This window comes from Miscanthus floridulus, chromosome 4 (assembly GCF_019320115.1).
Source record: "Miscanthus floridulus cultivar M001 chromosome 4, ASM1932011v1, whole genome shotgun sequence".
NCBI classification, from domain to species: Eukaryota; Viridiplantae; Streptophyta; class Magnoliopsida; order Poales; family Poaceae; genus Miscanthus; species Miscanthus floridulus.
In genome coordinates, this window is record NC_089583.1 from 77,948,569 (window position 1) to 77,966,506 (window position 17,938).

The 17,938-nt window shown below is 47.7% G+C and overlaps 1 long non-coding RNA gene across 3 annotated transcripts in view; it reads right to left on the bottom strand.

Moving 5' to 3' along the window:
* The window catches only part of LOC136549846 (uncharacterized), a 30,093-nt gene extending 12,942 nt beyond the window's left edge, over window positions 1-17,151 (bottom strand). For 2 of the 3 annotated variants that reach the window (XR_010782062.1, XR_010782061.1), the window contains exons 1-2: window positions 16,519-17,151; window positions 15,970-16,431 (exon numbers count right to left, since the gene is read on the bottom strand). This is a non-coding gene — a long non-coding RNA (uncharacterized lncRNA). Of the gene's footprint in view, window positions 1-15,969 lie in introns of all 3 variants that reach the window. The other variant, XR_010782063.1, reaches the window with a different exon arrangement.
* Window positions 17,152-17,938: the final 787 nt, after the last annotated feature.

Sequence of the window (17,938 nt, forward strand, 5' to 3'; positions counted from 1 at the left end):
GACTAGCTGTGGGGGTACGACCCCGGATACCCATGGCAGACCACATGGGCTACACCCCTAGGGATGGCCCAGCCCACAAGATAAAGCCTTACGTTGCACGGCGCTGTTCGGCGTGCCCCGCAAGACACCGGGAAGATATCCTAAAGGTACTACGAGATCTGTTAGGATACGTATGATCCCATGATTTCTGTAATCTGTTATTACTTTTCTGGTTATCTCCTAAATCTAACCAACTTGTAACCCTGCACCCCAGAACTATATAAGGTGGGCAGGGACCCCCTCCAAACACACGCAATATCATACGAAGCCAATACAATTCAACAGACCACATGAGTAGGGTATTACGTCGTGCTGACAGTCCTGATCCTGTCTAACTCTTATGTCTCTGTTGCCATCTTATTCTCGATTACACGCATCTCTGTCAATCAATCTACCTTTGTGAAATATCCATCAAAGGCAACGATATTCTGTCAACAAAAAAAGGAATGTAAGATTTGGGCGAGGGAGTCACGGGCAGGGCCCGGAGGCACCCTCTATTCGCGCTCTTTTTTCCCCTTGTTTCTCTGCCGTGTGGGACTTGCGACTGCTTTTCACGGCGCGATGATGTTTGCGCTCGTGCCAGCGCGCAGCGCTAGCCGCGAAAAATCTTCCCCATCGGTGCACACGGGATTCCCGGACGGGTTTCTGACTCCGTCAGGCACGCTTGACCTTTCCTGACCTGGGTAGCTCAGCCGCAGGGAGTAGCAGGCACCGACGGGAGAAAACTTGGCTGGGGTAGTGCCTCAGGTTCGAAATCCTAGTGTTTTTTTTCTTTCGTAAAGATAAGTGACTTTTTTTGAGCAAATCGAAAAGATAAGTGATGAGTTAGGCTCCTAAGGGATTGGGTTGCGAAATAGCAGAGTTCGTTAAAAAGATCGAAATGATTGTGAAAAGATAAATGCTGCATTTGGGATTTTAGCACTTATTGTGTTACTGCTGGAGTTGGGCCAGGCTGTCCGAAATGATGGGCTCTGGAGTTGCTTTGACGAAGTTGTGCTCCAGTGTTCGGTGTTCGCCTGCTGCGAAGTGTCCGAATGTACCTTGCGGTCTTCTTCGTTTTTTCTTTTTTTCTCATATCTTCAGGGGAGAAAGTGGAAACTTAAAGCATAATTATGATTTAGGATCCCCGAATAGCTTTTATAGAGTGGAACAGTTTACTGAAGGTGGAAACAAGCACATATTGCAAGTTTAGGGGAGATTGCATGTAATCGCAAGATTAGATGAATTATTTTGCAAATCATGTAAGACTATGACAAGACAAAAATTCTAGAAAAGCTGTCATTTTAGCATAAGGAGGGTGTTTGTTTCCCCCTCCTAAACTTTAGTCGTTATCCCATCGGATATTTAGACAAAATGCATGAAGTATTAAATAGACTATTTACGAAACTAAATGCACATATTAGAACTATTTTGCGAGACGAATATTTAAGTCTAATTAGTCCATGATTTGACAATGTTGTGCTATAGTAAACATGTGCTAATGACGGATTAATTAGGCTATAAATTCGTCTCGCGGATTACTGACGGATTCTGTAATTTGTTTTTTTATTAGTATCCGAACTCCACATGCAACACCCCATGTGACACCTCCTAAACTTTAATCCCTGGAGCCAAACACCCCCAAAACACTGAGATTAGAAAAATCTTACTCATGACCATCTAGTTCAATGTTGAGGATAGAAATTTCGAAGTATTAAAGGAGAATAAGTTACTGACCTCTTGTTAATCCTGCAGGGTTAGATGAAGATTAAGCAAAATGATTGAAACTGCAATGTGCTTAATATAATTGCGGAATATGAAAACAGGTTTGCACAAACAAAAAACTGACGAAGTGAAAGAATTTTTAAAGTGCCACTGATACTTAGTCATATAGAGGACGGAGGCTTAAGAGCAAAGCGCCGAGAGCAGCTCATGAGCTTTTTGGGAGGGGTAAAAAAAAGCTAGTATTTTCCTATTTTTTTCTGTCTTTGGACGATTGTGCGGCTAACTACTACTGCATGGAGCAATATTATAACACAAGTTCAGACTTGGCAAACGAAAGGAAAGCAGAGAAACTATGCACTGACTGATAACAGACAGTGCAACTAACCCAGACAACTTACTGAAACAAAACAGGTCCTAACCAAAAAGGAGTGAAAGAGCTTGCTGCTGACCCAAAAGAAAAAATGCAAAGTCTATTTAAAATGAACTTCTGTGTCTTGGAAGGGCTTGTCATCAATCTGGGAAATTACATAGTTCGGAAAAGTGCATTTACTTTGAAGCCATATTACCTGTAGCTATTATTGTTGACAGTTTGAAAACAGAAACAAGTTTTGCAGTTGCAGAGAAAAACAAGTTGAGCTTCCAGGTTAATATAAAAGTTTGTACGGACTCTGACACAGCAACAATGCTGGGGTTTCCAGCTTACAAGTTTCAGCGGCAAACAACAGAGCTAAGCAAGAATCTTCCGGTCAACCAGCTAGCATCCAACCAAAAGATAGCGATGAGTTTAGGCAATTGAAGCCAACTGAAAAGAAAAGAAAAAACTAAGTAACTGAAGAACTGCCTCTAACAGACTACACTTTCCACCTCAGTCTCATAATCAGTTAAAAGTCCATTTAGTTTAGACTGGAAAGGGTGTTGGTGTTTTTCTTCCTGTAATCATATGCAAGAAATTTACCTCAAAAAATTGTGCAAAAGCTCCTAACTTAAGAAAAGACAACATTTCAAATAGCTGAGAATCCGTATAACAAATGAACTTTCTGCAATAATATGATACTATTTCGCCATAAAACACTTGAATCAGAGAAGAAGGGTATAGTTCAACAACCTATTACTTTTCACTTATCAAGTGAAAAGCTCAGTTTTTCATCCCAAGATGCAAAGTTCAACATTTGTGGGGTTTTTTCCTCCATGAGAGACTATGTGAAATACATGGATATTAAAAAGTTCAAATGTGCAGACAATTTTATGCATATGCATCTTGCTACAAAGCAATGAATTTTCATAATTTCTTTAAACATAGCACGGCACCACACAAAGAATCAGGACTAGCAAAAAAGAAATACTCCAATGGCATAGAAATTGCTGAGCTACAGGGAGACTGATGCTGCATGCATGTTTCATTCTAAAATTCAACACCTTCCCTGAAGGGGAACGAAGGGAGGAGGGGAGGAGTATGTCAGTTGTACTTTTACTCTCGTAGCACTGGGTTAGTGGTCTCAGACTTGTCCTCTCAAATCTCTACAAAAACGACCGACCAGTATCAGTCACTTTCCCAATGATATTGACCCCCCAACCTTACTAGAAAAGAAAGTATTCTTGACACTCTTCTATACCACTAGCGACTCAACTTTGTCAAACAGTCTGACATTTTCCTACAAATTTGTAACTCCGTGGCCTGCAGAAGCTAGTACAAGGAAACACAAAATGGACAAATCTGTTCTGTACGACGCCCCACGCTGCAGCACTTGGCCACTTGGTTAGGTGGTGGGTTAGTTACGAAACTCCTGCAGATTTGCATCACCAATGCTTATGCTGAATAAGAAAAAAGTATGCAGACTAACAACCACCAAAGAACATCCCCATCCTAGATCCCAGGAAGCACAAGATGACATCAGGAATACTTCGATTGCATTTCGTTGAACATCTCGGTCGCGCATAACACGAGCAACATCTCGACCGCCAGCTGTAAGAGAGATGGAGGGTGGGAGATTGGGGAAAGGAGGGTCACATATGGTATCCTTCTAGGAGGCGGAGGTCACGCCATCGCCATGCTCGCGAGTAGGCGACTTGCTCCAGGCGAGGCGCAACCAAGTTTCGCCGGACCTTTGGTTGGGCTGTCGAATGTAGCTTTTCTAGGCCGGGGTCGCCCAAGCGCCGCGAAGGGAGTGCTCGCCCAGCGTGCGAAGAGGTGCTCGCCTGATGCCGAGCGCCCAAGCTCGCCCGAGCGCCAGCGAAGGGTGCTCGTCGATGCTCGAGGCCGAAGGTAGTGCGAAGGGGTGCTCGCCTAGGCCGGCCCTCGCCCAAGCGCGAAAACGCCGTTACCGGCGGCGGCGAAGTCTGTCCAAGCAACCGGCCAATCGGCGAAGGGTCGTCCGAGCGCGAAGCGGTGCCCCAGCCAACCGGTGAAGGGTGTTCGCCTAGGCCGAGCGAAGTACCTGCCCGTATGAAGTGTTGGCTCTCTCAAAGGGCTCGTCTCTTCGCTCTCCCGAAAGAAAATCACGAGCACGAACGGTAGGCGCCAATGTTGGTGTGGCTAACAAAATCTGAGATAGCAAAGAGTTAAGCAAAGGAGAGAGGGAGCCCAGCAAGTCAACAGCCAGCCCTTCTCCACCTCCCTACCTCTCCCTCTTATAGGGGAGGTGGGAGAGGAAGTTCTCTTTATGCCCCTTGGTGGGGTTTGTATTTACAGAAGTACCACTAAGAGCTACAAACAGAGCCAGAGAGGGGTTACTATTTACAAAAATGACACCAAAGGCTACAAACGCCCCCCCCCTGAAAGCTCTAGTTTGGTTTTGGTTAATTGATGAAACCCTAAGTGCTAACCTAGTTTATCAAGATGATTATGAGATAGGTAGCACTACTCCAAGTGATGAAGCAATGACGAAGATCATGACAAAGGTGATAGCATGGTGATGATCAAATGCTTGAACTTGGAAAAGAAGAAAGAGAAAAATAAAAGGCTCAAGGCAAAGGTATAAAATGTAGGAGCCATTTTGTTTTAGTGATCAAGACACTTAGTGGGTGTGATCACATTTAGGATAGATAGCCGTACTATTAAGAGGAGTGAAACTCGTATCGGAATGCGGTTATCAAAGTGCCACTAGATACTCTAACTCATTGCATATGCATTTAGGATCTAGTGGAGTGCTAACACCCTTGAAAATATTTGTGAAAATATGCTAACACATGTGCACAAGGTGTTTGCAGGGTTGAGATGGGTTTGGGTCCCTCTCTCCCTCCCGCCGAGCTTGCAAGGCGGGATTCGGCGCTTTCGGGAAAATGAAATGTCTATTTTTTATTGCGCCGGATGCAAAATTCTTGGTGGTTGGCACATTTGAGCAAGGGTGAAGAAGTTAGAGTTGAAATGGAGTTGGTCGAAATGATGCTGGCGTCGGTCTACTGACCGGACGCTGGGTCACTCAGCGACCGGACGCTGAAAGGCTGCGTCCGGTCGAGCTGGCAGAGAGGTCGCCAGTTTCGGTGTTACACCGGACGCTGGACCTGAGATGCACCGGACGCTGGTTTCTGCGTCCGGTCAAACTGACAGGTCTGCACAGTCGCTGGGGTTGAGCACCGGACGCTGGTCTGCGTCCGATCAAGGTGGACCGGACGCGTCCGGTCGAAAAAACATGCCTCGGGGAGCTTACTGGAAACGACCGGACGCTGGGGCTTTAGCGTCCGGTCAGTTTTGACCGGAGCGTCCGGTCAGCTTCGTAGCCGTTGAAATCTGACGAACAGCGTTTGAAGCCAGTGACGCGTGGCGTCCATCGGGCGACCGGACGCTGAGGGCCAGCGTCCGGTCAGTATGACCGGAGCGTCCGGTCAGAGCGTGTTTTGCCCAGTGAAGGGGTATAACGGCTCTATTTGATGGGGGGCTCTATTTATAGCCCCATGGCCGGCTCAAAGGATAACTCTTGCACATTTTCATTGACATAACAACCTTGTGAGCTTAGCCAAAGCCCTCCCACTCATCTCCATCATTGATCCATCGTCATTGTGAGATTGGGAGAGAATCCAAGTGCATTGCTTGAGTGATTGCATCTAGAGGCACTTGGTATTCGTGTTGCGCTGCGGAATTCGCTTGTTTCTCTTGGTGGTTGCCACCACCTAGACGGTTGGAGCAGCGATGAAGGATCGGCACGAGTTGGTGATTGTTCGTGGCCGCCTTCGGTGATTGTGAGGGGAGTTGTACCTTCCCCGGCGGAGTGCCGAAAGGTAACTCTAGTAAATTGCTCGTGTTATTGAGTTACCTCACTTGTGGGTTGGTTCTTGCGGTGTCCTATCGTGTGGACGAGGTTTGTGAAACACCTCTTAGCCGCCGAACCACCAAGTGTTGGTCGACACAACGGGGACTAGCGTGTTGGCAAGCACGTGAACCTCGGGAGAAAAATCGGTTGTCTCTTGTCATTTGCATTCTCCCGGTGATTGGCTTGATCTTCATCTTGTGATTGGTTCATCCCCTACACGGCGGTATAATCACCCTACTTACTTATTTACATTTTTGCAAACTAGTTGATACAAGCTCTTTAGTGTAATTAGAATTGAGAGCTTGCTTTATTATTTACATTCATCTAGTTGAGCTCTTTGGAGTAGCATGTTTGTGTGCCTAAGTAATCATTGCAACTAGAATTGTTGGATAGGTGGCTTGCAACCCTTGTAGAGCTAGAGCAAGTTTGCATTACGCTATTTGTCATACTAATCAAATTGCTCTAGTTAATTTGTAGATTTTTAAATAGGCTATTCACCCCCCCTCTAGCCATATTATGACCTTTCACCCCCCCAAACATTGTTTTGTTAGTCACAAGCTATGTAAATGCGCCTTAAACATGATAGTGGGGGTTCCCAACATGTGGTTTGTGTGCTTTTACAATGTGTCATATTTGTGTGATTGTCAGAATGTGTATTTCACATGTTAAGTAAATATTTATTTCAAAACTGAATATGTTACAATAGGTAAAACATGTATCACAAACCATGTGTTCCTCTATTCAAAACTATGTACTCTACCACTGGAAGTGTTACAATAGAGAATCAATGTAACACTTGAGAAACGTTACAGTGCACAAGTGAATGTGTTACAAATCATGTGTTCTAACACAACGCGGAAGTGTTATTAGAGCTAAAATAAAGTGTTACAATATAAATCACTGCAACACTAAATAAATGTTCCAATAGATAAGTAAATATGTTACAGTGTGGGAACGCTTTTTTTTATACAAAAGAGCACATATCTTGTGTTCCAATAGATCAATCTATAGTTACATGGACAATTGGAAACAAAAATAATGTGTTACTAAGATAGATATTTAATAACACTTCTTTTTGCCTATAGTAACACAAGTTGGTGTTACTATATCCCTGTCAGTGTATCATTTGGTGCTATGTGGCACTATTTGAACTTGAACTAATGCGAGCAAGCTGCTAATGTTCATTGTAAAGTCTATAGTAACATGGTCAATTGGAACACAAAAACAATGTGTTACTAAGAGAGATAAAAACACCTTTTTTAACCTATAGTAACACAAGTTGGTGTTACTATATCCCTATGTTGTAGTAATGCTAGTGTATCATTTGGAGCTACGCGGCACCATTGGGACTTGAACTAGTGTGACCAAGTTGCTAATTTTCATCGTAAAACGAAACGGTGCATGCGTGGAGTCCAGTGGATAAAACTGTGACATTATGCATCATAAGCTGTCCAAGTTATTGATGTGCACCATATGATTCAATGATACCTTTGTGGTTCCCATCGAATTATTTGTTGGCACTATGCATGACTTGGACACCGTGTGAACATGCTTGATGATAATCACCGTATGATCCGGTGGTGTGCCTTAGTGGACATGGAGGATCATCTAGATCATATTACGAAGCTATTGTGAGGGTTTCAAGGGCATTTGCAAGTCACGATCAAGGATTGGCTTAGTGAGAGTGATCTTTGTGTCCAACCTTTAGGTCTCGACTTGGAGTTTTTTCATGTGAAGGTTAAAAACGTGTTGCTCTAGGTGTTTGCTAGCACCTAAATGGTCTAGTGGAGGACTAGGTGACCTTCCATTGGTGGAGTTCTTGGTCCAAGGCTCCTCACTTTGTACTTGTTTTGAGACCCGCTAAACCGGAGTGGAGAATGGATTCTTTTAGTGGATCCTGAGCATTTATGACTCAAGTGAAGTTAACTTTTAGTAAGTGCTCCAATGTGTATTAGAGGGTTAGGGCAACAACTTGATACCACGGCAAAATCCGATTATCACTTGTCCATCTCTTTAATTATTATTCATTTACTTTCTTGCAATCTTTGTGTGCCTTCGAGATGTTAGGGCCTGTTTGGCAGGGCTCCTTCCCGGCCCCGGCTCTGGCTCTTCTAGAGGAGCCCTGCCAAACGTTTTCATGGAGGAGCCATTTTTCAGTAAAAGCAGAGGAGCCAGAGCCGTTTTGGAGAAGCCTGAAATTGTGGCTCCTCCAAAACGGCTCTGGCTCCTCTAGAGAAGCCCCTCAGGAGGAGCCATGCCAAGCACCCCCTTAATTGACAGGTAGACTTGGCTTTGCCTTAGTGTGATTCACTAGCTAGGTTTTTCAATTCGCTAGTGTGATAAAATTGGAATATGGCTTAGCTTGATGGAGCTAAGACTCTTCTTAGTATGTCTTGTTTAATTCTATGTCTTGTCATGCAAGGGTTGAATTACATATGTTAATGTTGTTAAGCTTTTTTTTAAAGCTCAAGTCAGCCGAGCCCACCCGGCCCCCTCTTGGACTATTTAGTCGTTATAGCAATACAACATATGTGTTCCTATAACACTTCATTATTGAACACCTTCTAGTATGCCAACATTCTACACCATTCAACGTCGTAGGTCTAACCGTCATTTTATGGACCTTACCTTTTTAGTCAATGTGGAACCTTCTTGTCATGTGTGATAGAAAATGCGAAATGCTTGGCATTATATCATCCACCCCCACTTTAATTCTATGGTTAACATCTCTGTTGATGCCCCCATCTATTTGCACCATCAATCCCAAATATCAAAAGGTTTCTTTCTTGGGCATTAATTGACCTTCGAAACATAACTAGTATCTTGGTATCTCCCTCCATAGTTCAAGTAGAGATGGAGTAATGCTAAAGTATAAAATCTTTGGTCTCTGGTCTGCCACCACAAATCTAGGCTTCCACCCAACTTTCATTAAATAGCACTACATAGTCAGTAAAAGAACATACACCAAGGGACATCTACTTTGTATGTCCCTTGTGATGACTTTATCCATCACCAAGGCCGATAGATAGGACTCAATGTATCCATAGCGCAGTCATATTTTAAGCATGACGTCATCTATGTAAAAAATCACATAGATGACCCGATAACCAAGTGGTATAGGGAAAATTAAATTGGAGTTGGATGATTTGGTTGCACCAAACAGAATAGTTGAGCATCTCAGATAAACAAAGAATGAGTTCTTAGTTCATCTTAGTCTTGGCTTAATCATATCGAAAGGAACAATGTCCAAAAACCAGACAACAAACCAATATGCATAATGTACAAGCCAACCAAAAATGTCACCTGAACTTTTTTGTGTTCAGAAGCCTTGTAGGATCTTCTACTGAGAAATGGAGCTACCATAGGTGCAGTGATCTGAATGCAGACTAAACCATTTTTTATGTAAATGAGATGATTCCAGTTACTTTCACGAGCATAGACTGCACCAAGCACCTTCCCTTTTTGTTCTGCTAAAGAATTAGTCACTACTTAACTCTCACTATAGAATAATCTCATGTATTGCTATAGTTTGCGAGAGGAAATAATGTGAACACTGGTTAATTTTGATTGAAACTGTTAGATATTGCAATAAGAAACTTCATCTGTTAGATATTGTCAAGAGAATTTGTAAAGCAATAACAGCAACCATCATATGCGGCAAATTTTACCTCGATTCAGTATGTGCTACCCAAATACATAGGTAACATACCACAATATCACATACAATTAAAATTTAGACCAAACAGAGATGATCATTATGTGCAATTCATAACTGCCATTTAATTTATCTTGACCAAGGCAAAATATTTTCTCTTGTTAGCTGAAACTTCTGTATAACAAACTAATGAGTGTCAGTCCTGACAACGGCGATGTACACCGGCGGCGAGGACAAGAGCTCAGTGAAGAACTCAACACAACACAAACACACACGATCACTTGGACTCGAGAGTTTGGTGCTGTGAACAACTGAGCAGCGTTTTATGTATATTGCTTCTCCTTTTATTCTGTGAATACAAAGAGCAGGAACGCTCAATGGCCAGCCGCGCATCGCGCTACGAGCACGTCCATCCCCATGCCCACGATGCCGCTGAAACGCCGGTCATCCCATGGTCATGTGCGAGCTATTCTCGCCATGCCCTCCTACGCGCACGGCAGCCACATGTTGGTGCTCGTGCGCATGCAAACTAACTGAACAGATAAACATGCATGCATCTACCAACTAAAATGTGCACAAGGTTTACTAACAAATCTCCTCCTAAGCCTTGCGCACACTCTGTACATCAATGACCCCAAGCCTAGAATGAAGTTCACAGAACTGCTCACGTCCCAAGGCCTTTGTCAAAATGTCAGCCAACTGATCTTTAGTCCCAATGGACTCAACTGTAACCCTGTTCTCATCGACGCATTCATGGATGAAATGGTATCTAACATCAATGTGCTTGCTGCGATCATGGAAAATTGGGTTCTTGCTCAGTTGGATGGCCGACTGACTATCAATCTTCAGGTTGATGATGCCGGGCTTCTTGTCTTGGAGCTCTGCCAGAAACCGCGCCAACCAAATTCCCTGGCAGGCTACAGTAGTTGCTGCGATGTACTCAGCCTCACATGAAGATAGTGCCACCACCTTCTGCTTTTGAGACTGCTAGGTGATTACGTTTCTGCCGAGGAAGAATAGGACGCCAGAAGTACTCTTCCTTGTATCAATGTCTCCGACAAGGTCACTGTCACTATAACCTTCCAGCTGTGCCTCCTCCTTCCTCTGATAATGGCAACCAAAATGAAGAGTCCGTGCAATGTACCTCAGTACACTCTTCACTACCACCATATGTTTAGTGGTAGGATTCTCCATGAATCTGCTTATGTAACCCACTGAATATGCCAAATTTGGCCTTGAGTTCACCAAATAGCGTAGAGAACCAACAATGGACCTGTACTGAGTAGCATCAATAGCAGGGGCAGAGCTCGACTTACTCAGCTTCAACCTGGGCTCCATTGGTGTGTTGCTTGGATTGCAGCCTGACAGACTAGCACCTTCTAAGATCTTTGCTGCATATGCTCTCTGGCTTATAGTGATCCCCATCTTAGATTGTACCACCTCCAAGCCAAGGTAGTACTTCAGCAGCCCCTAGATCACTCATCTAGAACATGCTCTTCATCTCCACCTTGAACTTGTCAATGTCGGAGTGGTTGCCACCAGCGATCACAAGATCATCGACGTAGACTCCAACCACGAGACGTCGTGCTCCTTGGCCACGTAGGTACACAGCATGCTCAAAGGTGCTCCTAGAGAACCCAAGCTTGAGCAGTGAGGCGTCCAGCTTGGCATACCAGGCGTGTGGGGCTTGGCTAAGACCGTAGAGCACCTTGGTCAGGTGGAGCACCTTGTGTTCATGCCCCTTGAACACGAACCTGGGGGGCTGCTCGACTTAGACATCCTCCAGCAGCTCGCCATTGAGAAATGCCGACTTGACATCCATGTGGTGCACTGACCAGCCCTCGCTCGTGGTGTAGGCCAGCAGCAACCGCACAGACTCCAGCCGCACCACCGGTGCGAAGACCTCATTGAAATCGATCCCTTGGCATTGCACGTACCCATTTGCGACTGAGCCTGGCTTTGAACTTGGCGACGAGCCCAGCTTCATCACGCTTCGTCTTGTAGACCCACTTGAGGCCGATCGGACGCACTCCTAGTGGTGGATCAACGAGCCTCCAAGTGTTGTTTGCCAATAGAGGTGAACTCAGTCGACCATGGCGTGGCGCCAGTTCTCGTGCTCCATGGCCTCCTTGAACGACGCCGGCTCAGCTTCACTTGCCAGTAGCAACTGCTCCTCCAGCTCCCGTGCGGCAAGCCCCGGCGGTGTGGCCTGACCCATTATGTTGTCGACGGTGCGGTACCAGAGGGGAACATCATCGTCGTGGTACGCGTCTAGGTGCTGTGACGCCCCGGCACCAGGTGGCGACACGAACTCAATCGCGCCCGTGTCCTGGTGTTCGTGGGTGCCCGGCGTCGCGCTCCCGGTGCCATGCACCGGCGAAGCAGTGAACTGACGATGCTGGCGAGGCTGGAGTAGCAGCAGCCTCGGCCGATGTACTCACGCTCATCGTCGTTGTAGTGGTGACCGACCTGCACGACGTCAGGTTCTCGATGACGAAGTCTGCCAGCCTCGCCTCGCTGGCCCTCGGTCCAGGACCACTGCGTCGCCTCTTTGAACACGATTTCGCGGCTGATGTGCACGCGCCGTGACACCGGGGCGTACACTTGATATGCCTTGGAGCCCGGTTCATAACCAACGAAGATGGTGCGCTTGCTCCTGTCATCGAGTTTCTTCAGGTTGGGCGTTGTCACCTTCATGTGCGCGATGCAGCCGAACGTGCGTAGGTGCTCAAGACCAAGGGCGCTGCCAGTCCAGAGCTCGTAGGGGGTCTTGCCACCCACGCTCTTGGATGATGAATGGTTGAGTAGGTACATAGCCATGGTGACCGCCTCGCCCTAGAATTCACCTGGGACTCCCTTCGCCTTCAGCATGCTCCGGGCGATCCCGACCACGGACTGGTTGCGGCGCTCGACGACACCATTTTGTTGGGGAGAGTAGGGTGCCATCATCTCATGACGTAGTCCCAGGTTGGCGCAATGCTGCTCGAAGTCCTTCGCTAGGAACTTACCTCCTTGGTCCGTCCGGAGGGCACGAACATGCTTGCTGGACTTGCGCTCCGCGGCCGCCTGAATGCACTTGATGGCCGCGGGCATTGCATCCTTGCTAGGAAGCAGAGCCAGCCACATGTACCGTGAGTAGTCATCGACGAGAAGGAGAAAGTACCGATTTCCACTCGGTGTCGACGGCATAATGGGCCCGCAGAGGTCGTCGTGGAGCAACTGCAGCACCTTCAATGAGCGCCCCAAAGCACGTTGAGGGAACGGCGCCCACCGGTGCTTGCCAGCGAGGCAGGCGTCACACAACTGCTCCACTTGGGTCAGTAGGGGCATGCCACGGACAAGGCCATCCCTGCCCATCTTACGCAGTGCGACGAAGTGCAGGTGCCCGAAACCGGGCGTGCCACACCCAGGCTTCCTCGTCGCCCCATGCCGCCAGGCAGACCAGCCGTGCAATGTCGACGTCGAGCACGTAGAGCCGGCCTGGGTTGTGGTGGATCTTGGCTAGGAGGAGTCGCTCCTCATCATGAACGCGTATCACGCCATCTTCCACCAGCACCTAGTACCCGATTTCGTCGAGCTAGCCGTCGGAGATGATATTGGCGGTGAGGCGGGGCAGGTAGTAGACGTTGGCGATGGTGCAGTGCTCGCCGTTCTTGCAGGCGAGCAGGACGGTGCCGATCCGTTCGATGCGAGCGAAGGTGCCATCCCCGATCCGATCAGAGCCTGTAACACCGGCGTCGAGGCTGGAGAACGCCGCCAGCGCGCCCGTCATGTGGTTGGACACGCCCATGTCCAGGAACCATCGCATCGGGTCCTGGTCGCCGGACTCGTCGAAGGCAGCCAAGACCTTGTTCTCGGTGAAGTGGAGCTGGCCGTTGGCAGAGATCGACAGCGGAATCGACGTACGTACACCCGGCGGCGGCGACTCGTTTATGAGAGAATCCCCTCCTGCACATCACTCACCGCAAGGAGTAAAGTGGGCTCATCGTCTTGGGCCACATGGGCCTGCTCCAACTTCTTCTTGCTTCTGCAGTCTTTGGCCCAGTGGCCTTCTTGCCATAGGTCTTGCATGCGTCATCAGCGACGGTCTGGCCCGAGCTCCCGCTGGCTCACAAGTCGTTGTCGGTGGCGCGTCCGCGTCCTCTGCCCCGATGCTTGCCGCGACCGCCAGAGCTCGACCGCCACGGCCGGACTCCTTCTTCTTGTAGCGCTCCAGCCATTGTTCCTCCATGAGTAGCAACTTGCCACCAACGACCTGCGGCGGAGACGGTCCACCATCGGACGCAGCCTTGAGCCTCCCGGTGACCTCCTCGATGTAGAGCGTGTTGATGTCGAGGAGAGTCTCGATGGAGATGACGAGCTGCTTGTACCGCGGTCACGCCACGTGGAGGTACTTTGCCACCACCTTCGGCTCCGGCTCCAGGTCACCGAGGATCGCTAGCCGCTGAACAATGTTGGACAGGCACAGGGCAAAGTCCTCGACGGACTCCCTGTCGCGGAACGCGATCTGCTCGTACTCGGCGTGGAGACTCTGCGTCGTCGACTTCCTCACGCGCTCGTCCCCGATGTGCATCGACCTGATGGCCTCCCACGCCTCCTTGGCCGACGGGTTGGTCGCTAGGGTGGGCACCATCTCCTGGGGCACGCCGGAGCAGATCGCATCCAGTGCGGAACGGTCATCGTGGAAGTCAACGTGGTCGTCCTCGGCTGCTTCCTAGAGATGACGAGCCTGCATCTTCAGCTTCATCAGCAGCGACCACGAATCATAGTTCGTCTTGGTCAGCAGTGGCAAGTTGCCTGAGGCTCCCGTCTCCCGGATCACGAGCTCGACCATGACCTCCCGTGGGCGCTGTGTTCTCGGACGGTGGGCGGCACGGGTCCGCGAGCAGCGCGACGGCGAGCGGCTTGAAGATGGCGTGTGCGGTGGAGTCTTGCTGCCGGAGCCGCTACCCTTCTCCTTCCCGCCCGCCAGCGGCGGCGAGTGGCCTCGACCCTTCGTTGACACCATGGCGGCGCGCTAGTCCCTCTCGACCCGGCTTTGATGCCAATTGTCAGTCCTGACGACAGCGATGTACATCGGCGGCGAGGATAAGAGCTCGGTGAAGAACTCAACACAACACAAACACACACGATCACTTGGACTCGAGAGTTTGGTGCTGCGAACAACTGAGCAGCGTTTTCTGTATATTGCATCTCCTTTTATTCTGTGAATACAAAGAGCAGGAACGCTCAGCGGCCAGCCGCGCGTCGCGCTACGAGCACGTCCATCCCCATGCCCACGATGCCGCTGAAACACCGGTCATCCCAGGGTCATGTGCGAGCTATTCTCGCCATGCCCTCCTACGCACACGGAAGCCACAGGTTGGTGCTCGTGCGCATGCAAACTAACTGAACAAATAAACATGCATGCATCTATCAACTAAAATGTGCACAAGGTTTACTAACAAGCAATGAGCAATAATATAAACTCAATGTGCCAAGCATACAGCAACACAACTACAGCTTTGCACTTATTACATCAGACACAACTTCAAAGGTTTACACGATCAGTGTAAAATAAACAAATATATTATGAGTCTGGCTGAAACTTTTGTAATAAACTAATGAGTTACAACAGCTTTAATTTGTGGTAGTTCACACTTCAAAGATTGGAGAGGGAGATGATGCAGAAGCAGAACCGAAGGATATAACAAATGATACAGAAGCACTGAAGACATAACTACCGTTTTTTAGATAATAGATAGAAAACATAAATACATGCTAGTAAGTTCGGTATTAGTACATAGGAAGTGGGAAATCAATCAATGGGTTCAACGAGCATTCTATTCTGCATACAATAAAACGACCATGTGTTGCACTGTGCTATTATATAGATTTTCCACATGGGAGATCATATACTTGACTGACTAAAAACGGCCATAAATTAAGCAAGTTATGGGGGGCAAGAGGTAGATAACCTTGGACCCAAGGGTAACTAAGCCTATACTATCTCGTATTGACACCGATTCAGGAAAATTAAGAACGACCACGCACGCAAAGGCTAAAGGGAACACCAGATCAACAACTGCATGAATGAAACATCGAATTAACAGCAAGAAAACACTTAGCTAACTCATATCACAAGTAGGAGTACCATGAGATGCAAAATCCCCAATCACACTCAAGAGACGAAATCAATTAACCATCCATGATATAACTCCAGAAAAAAGGCAATCAACAATATAAGCACAATACTACTAGCTGCAGGCCAGATACGAGGAGGCATGCACACGCTTTAGCAGAAGCTATAGGACTAGAGAGAGAGAGGAAGAAGCACGAACTCACCGGCTGGATGGAGAAGAAACATTAGTTTCCAGATCTAGAAGCAGCCGCCGCCGGCCGCCGCTGGAGGTAGGTGCCGTGCCGGCTGCCGGGGCCGGCCCGTTCCACTTGCATCCAAGCAGATCTGCCTTCGACCACCAAGTTCATGGCTGCTTCGCCCACCTATCTCTCAACAGTCACAGAAGCACATGAGATGAGCACAACAAAAGGGGGAAAGGATCCAATAGTTTTTGTGTGAAATCTTTACGGAAAGGAAGAGGAAACGAGTAGATAAGTGAGAGAGAGGGAGGGAGGGAGGAGGCGGCCTAGCAAGGACTAGTCAAACAGTGCTTTCCGTTAAGCAGACTCCTGGGGAGGTGAGCAAAGACAGGTGTTAAGTTAACCAAACCATCACGCGTCCCTTCCACCAAGGTTGAAGCCTGCTAAAATCCCATCTTCGGAAGACACAAAGATGGCAACGAGAGCCTCACCGATAAAAGAAAAGAAACGTTGTCAGCGCAAGGATCCATGGCGTACATGCGTTCAGCGACTTCCATGAGATTTTAAGAGTACCTTATTCCAAAGAGCAGAGGTCATCGGAATCCGAGCGGGAGACAAGATAAGGTTTCAGGTAGGGACACGAGCAGGCCGGTAGTGCCACCACGGCGACCGATGTGAGAGGAGAACGGCTGCGCCTGCACGACGACGACGCATCATCGGCGCGCAGCGATGGATGGAAGTGGGACGGGGGAGATGGATGCATACGGCGGAACAAGTCCCTAGGAGGAGAGAGAGCTGACAGAAAGAGAAGTGAGCACGCAACAGCAGCTGCGCCTCGGCAGTCGGCATCCATCCATCCGTCGTATATCTCGCCAGGAGCAGCCGTATATGATGCAGTCTGGCCGATGCGTGCTCACTCTCTTCTGTCAGCCGCACCGTCTAGCTCCTGGCTCCAGCCAGCGCCCCCATCCCCATCCCGTCGTCGACCACCGCTGCAAAGTACTACAATACAAAGCAGACGCAACAAGAAGAACTGGACACGAAGAGAGAGAGAGAGAGAGAGAGAGCGCGCGGGCGCAAGGGGATAGAAGAACCAAACCATGGTACACAAGCTTATCTTCTTCGTCGTCTTTCCCGAATTGGGGAAGAAGAAGGCGGCAGCCGGCCGTCCAGATCTGGGAGGGCTATCCTACTGGCTGGCTGGGCTTCTTCACCCGTTCTGGTCCTGGTGGTACCGTATACCCCGTGCAAGAGGGCTTATATAGAGGAGACGGTCCCCTAATCACCTTGTTCTTGCTATTGCTATTGGTGCCGCATAGCCCTACAGTTAGTTGCTAGGGTTGGAATTGGGAGAAAGTAGGGTTTCATGAGGAATTGAGGATGGGATGGGATTCTGTTGATTTTTATTTCATTTAAGAATATACTCGGCCTAAGGTACTGATTATTGCTAGGTGTGCTAGGTAGGGTGACTCTTTTCAGATATGGTTGCGAGGAAATTCTATGACAAAATGGTCCAATGGAAATTTGCACACTTTCGAAGTGTGAAGTCATGCTATCGAAATCATTCCCACACTCACTAGCTTTCTAACAAATTATTTGATACGGTCGAAACATCATATATTCGTTTCAAGTCTATAAAGGCTATACACTTCTATAAAGGCTATACACTACGACTGGCTAAAATATGTTAAGTTGTGTTATGCACGTTATTTTTCTGTTGATAAATTTTTATTTAGTAGCAGGTGCTTAGATTTTTTATACTACTGATATAGTTTTCTAAATGGTAGACATATGACACCTTTGTCACTTTTATTGAAGTAAAACTGTGCATATTTTTTTCATAATCCAATAAGCGGTCGACACAGGTTTTTCCCCGCGGTCCCATCATACATGTCAATTGTTGGTTAAAGTTAAAAAACAATTAAATTAAAAATCAAGTTTAGTGAATTTAGTGTTTTTTCCCTCTGTGGTACCAAGTCTAGATTCTAAGATG